The following is a 4,807-nucleotide window of genomic DNA, read 5'->3' on the forward strand; positions in this document are numbered from 1 at the left end:
ATCAATTTTTTTTTCAATTTTATCCTTCCAGTTTGTCGTCTCAACTTGTCCAATTCAATTCCACTCCCCCTCCCAAGCTTTACCCGCTTCCAAAACATAGTATTCTTCCTCACACAAGGGGATTATTGCGTTGCAAACTCGCAGTTAATGCCGCTAGCTTGTGTCCCGCCTCTCCTCTCCTTTGCCATCTTGTCGTCCTTGCTACCTCCAGAGGTCTCGCTAGTCGAGATTCATTGGCTTCACCTCTTTTCTGTCGGCCCACGCACCCAGCCCGCCTCTTCCGACCTCCTCGCTCTCGCCGGCTTCACCTCCTCTCCCAGCAAAGGTTCCTCATCTTCCCACACCTTCATGGACGACGGTCCGTCGCCGTCGAATTCGCATCTTCCCGTCTACTCTCTCTCTCCCAACATTCATCAGTCACACACATTTTCTTCTCTGTTGAATTTATTATTTTTTTCTTTCATCTTGTATTAAGTTGTAACACTTGTTAGAATAAATAATTTTATTAAACCGGATCATCTATATTGAATCACCAAAAATATATCATAATACGAAAGCGTACCTATACTCATAGAAATTAGAAATTAGAAATTAGAAATCAGAAATTGGTGGAAGGGTTGTCTCAGCCTTCCTCAACCAAAACCTTCTATATCCCTAATAGAGATGCTGAATTGCAACTTCTCTGATGGGAAAAGAGTTGTTGAGGCGGCTTTGGTATATTGGAGACCGAAACCCTAAAGGCACTATTTATATTTGAGTATGGCACTTATTAAACCCTAAAGTCCAAATAAAAATAGTATCTAAAGTCCAAAAAATAATATCTAAACCCAAAAGATAATATATCTAAAGTCCAAAAGATAATATCTGGCTTTATTCTCATTTAATTTCAATCAAAAGTAATTATGACTTATTCAATTTAGCATTTATAAAAATAAATGAGATCACCATTATATAAGTCATTTAATTTGAAATAGTATAATTTATAATTATAATTAATATATGTATTGCCCATAAACAAATTAGGAAATTAAATAATTTCCTAACAATCTCCCACTTGAGCTATACATATATTCTTTCTTGACATAATCACATCTTATAAACTTTATGCGCGCATCTGAATGCTATTTCCCTTATTAATTTAACAATCTGATCCGTCCCATATATTAGATATGGAATCATCGCAGCTTTTATCACATTAGTATCATGACTAAACCACGATGATCACCATACTAATATATTTAATTACATAGATCAAATCTGGATGAGTAATATGGAAATTACATGTCAAGTCATCTCATGCATATCTATTTCCAGCTGGTCCAACTTTAAAACTTTATTGAGATGAAACACAAAACAAATATTACAAAATGAATATTTCAAATAATATGAAATAAACCATCAACTTAATTTTACAGAAAAATAATTCAATATCTATCATAGAACATACATCATAAAAGAAACTCTCACTAAACCAAGGCATCACAAATATTGACATCGGTCTGAGAAGTGTGCTCATGAAAGACTTTGGGGATCAATCCCTTGGTTAATGGATCTGCTAGCATATACTCTGTTCCTATATGTTCTATGAAAATCTGTTTTTCTTGAACTTTTTCTTGACAACTAAGATCTTGATGTCTATATGCTTCGATTTTGTCAAACTCTTATTGTTGTTGGAGTATAGTAATGCTAACTTATTGTCACAAAATATCTTCAATGACTTTTCAATGTCATCTAATATACGAAACTCAGTGACAAAGTTTCACAACCATATACCATGAAATCGGAATCAGAGTACCCAATGATCTCCAAATTTTCTAATCTCTGATAAGTAAGCATGTAATCATTTGTTCTCTTCAGATAATGCATTACGCGTTTAACAGCTATCCAATGATCTATATCCGGATTGCTCAAGTATCTACCCAACACTCCCACTGAACTTGCGGTACACACATTCATCTATACTATTTACCTTAAAACCATATGAGGTAATGACTTGATAAAACTTGTGATACCATTGACGGAAAGTTTATTTGAAACCATAGATGGTTTTCTTTAACTTATAAACCATAGATTTTGAATTTCCTGATACAAAATTTTCTGGTTGTACCATATACATCGTTTTATCAATGTCACCATTAAGAAACGCTGTCTTCACATCCATTTGATGTAGCTCCAAGTCAAAATGATCTACTAGTGCCATTATGGTTCTAAAAGAGTCTTTCGATAATATTGGAGAGAAAGTCTCTTTATACTATATGTCTTCCTTTTGAGTAAAGCCTTTAGCAACTAGACGGGCTTTATATCTCTCGACATTACCCTTAGAATCCCTTTTGATTTTAAATATCCATTTACAACCAATTGGTTTCATACCTTTAGGTGATTCTACGAGATCCCAAACATCATTGTCTTTTATAGACTTCATCTCTTCTTTCATGCCATCGATCCACTTTTCAGAGTTAAAACTTTGCATGACTTGAAGAAAATTGATTGGGTCATTTTCTGTCAAACCAATGTCATCCTCATGTTCTTAGAGATAGACTATATATTCATCCAAAATTGCACTTCTCCTTTCTCTATTAGATCTCCTTAATGGTACTTCTTAAGGTTGTTGAGCTTGTTGTATGGGTTGGGATTGAGTGAGATTTTCATTGTACTCTTGTATTATTACTGTATTTTAAATAATAATAGGTAGAAAGACCTGATCATTATCAGTTACAGAATCCTCATCAAAAGCAATATTCTTAATATTTTCTTCTCCCCAAACTCAACATCCTCAAAAAATTTCGCATTTTCCATTTCAAACAATAGATATTGATGTAGGATTGTAAAATTTGTACCCCCGTGAACGCTCAGCGTAACCAACAAAGTAGCAACTAATTGTCCAATTTTCTTTTATGCGGCCTATAAGGTCGCGCCTCAACTGGATATCCCCAAATGTGCAAATGCTTCATACTGGACCTCTTTCCAGTCTAAATTTCATATGGGGTTTTGTTAACTGCTTTGCTTGGCACTCTTAAGGATTTACACTGCGGTCTTTAAGGCTTCTTTCTAGAGTGATTCAAGCAAGGAAGAATGACTAATCATACTTCTCACCATATCCTTAAGAGTTCGATTCCTTCGCTGCAACACCATTTATGCTAGGTTTGCCTGGCATGATGTATTGCAGAACAATACCGCACTCCTCTAGGAAAAGAGCAACAGGCCCGGAATATCTTCCATAGTATTCACCACCATGATCAGATTTGATAGCTTTAATTTTTTTTCCCAAGTTGAAGTTCAACTTCAGCTTTGAAAGACTTGAAAACATCCAAGACTTGGGACTTTTCATGAATTAAATATAGATACTCATAACGAGAATAATCATCTATGAACATAATAAAATACCGTTATCCATTCCAAGAGACAGTAGAGAATGGGCCACATATATCGGTATGTATCAGTTATAAGATATCTTTAGCTCTCTCGGCACCTAATTTCCTTTTGTTTGTCTTTTTTTCCTTTATGCACTCAATGCAGACTTCAAAGTCTGCCAAATTTAGGAGTCCAAGAATTCCATCCGACACGAGCCTCTGAATTCTCTGTTTAGAGATGTGACCTAGACGTTTGTGCCATAATGATGCCGAATTCTCATTTAGTTTTTGTTTTGTACCTGTTTGCCATATTTTATTATTATAGGAATTCAAATAAGTTCTATATAGATTATCCATCAAGTGACCAGAGCAAATATTATTCGAATTATAAAAGAGACTGACTTTATTATTTTTGAATGAACAAAAATAACCTGATTTGTCCAAACGAAAAATAGAAACTAAGTTCCGTCTAAACGACGGTACATAAAATATCTCAAATAAATTCAAGTAAAATCCACTCGTGGAACATAATCTAAAGGTTCATATAGTTTCAACTGCAACTATATTGCCGTCTGCCACATAGATGTATCTTTCAGCATCACTTGGTGGTAGGCTCCACAGGCAACCCTGCATAGTAACACTTACATGAGTAGTAGCAGCAGAATCTATCCACTAAGTATGAACAGGTGCATAACTTAAACTAGCCTCAAAACAAACGAAAATAAGAATCATACCCTTCTTTACACGCCAAGTGGCATATTTGGTACAATCCTTCTTCATGTGTCCCACCTTCTTACAGAAGAAACAGGTTGAAGCTTGATCCTGTTTCTTAGCCTTTTTCTATTGAGAAGGTGGAGTAGTATCACACTTTCTTTTATACTGAGAAGATAAAACCATGTGAGCATTTTCAGTCTTATCTTGTTGCAACCTCTCTTCTTCTTGCACACAGTGAGATATAAGCTCATTTAGGGACCAAGTGTCCTTCAGAGTGTTATAACTCACTTTAAATTGTCCAAAATGTGTAGAAAGGGAGATCAAAATGAAATGCACGAGTAAATCTTCAGATAACTCTAACTTTAGTGCTTTCAATTTAGAAGCAAGATGAAACATTTTCATAATGTACTCCCTTATGTTCTCTTTACCTTTATACCTCATGGATACAAGTTTTCTCAAAAGGCTACTTGCCTCCGCTTTTTTATTCCTAGCAAAGAATTTTTCAACATCTTTCAGGAATTATTTGGCATCTTTATCCTCAGTAAGTGAGCCCCGAAACACCTCAGGAATTGAGTGTTTCATGATTATATTGCTCATTATATTGGATCTCTCCCACTTCTTTATTTTAACCTCATTGAAATTTTCTAGAGTGGAAGCGGGTTTCTCCTCTCAAAGAGCTATATCCAGATCCATACAACCGAGGATAATCTCCACGGTATCCTTCCAAACCTTAAAGTTTGAAC

This window comes from Arachis ipaensis, chromosome B04 (genome assembly GCF_000816755.2).
Source record: "Arachis ipaensis cultivar K30076 chromosome B04, Araip1.1, whole genome shotgun sequence".
NCBI lineage: Eukaryota > Viridiplantae > Streptophyta > Magnoliopsida > Fabales > Fabaceae > Arachis > Arachis ipaensis.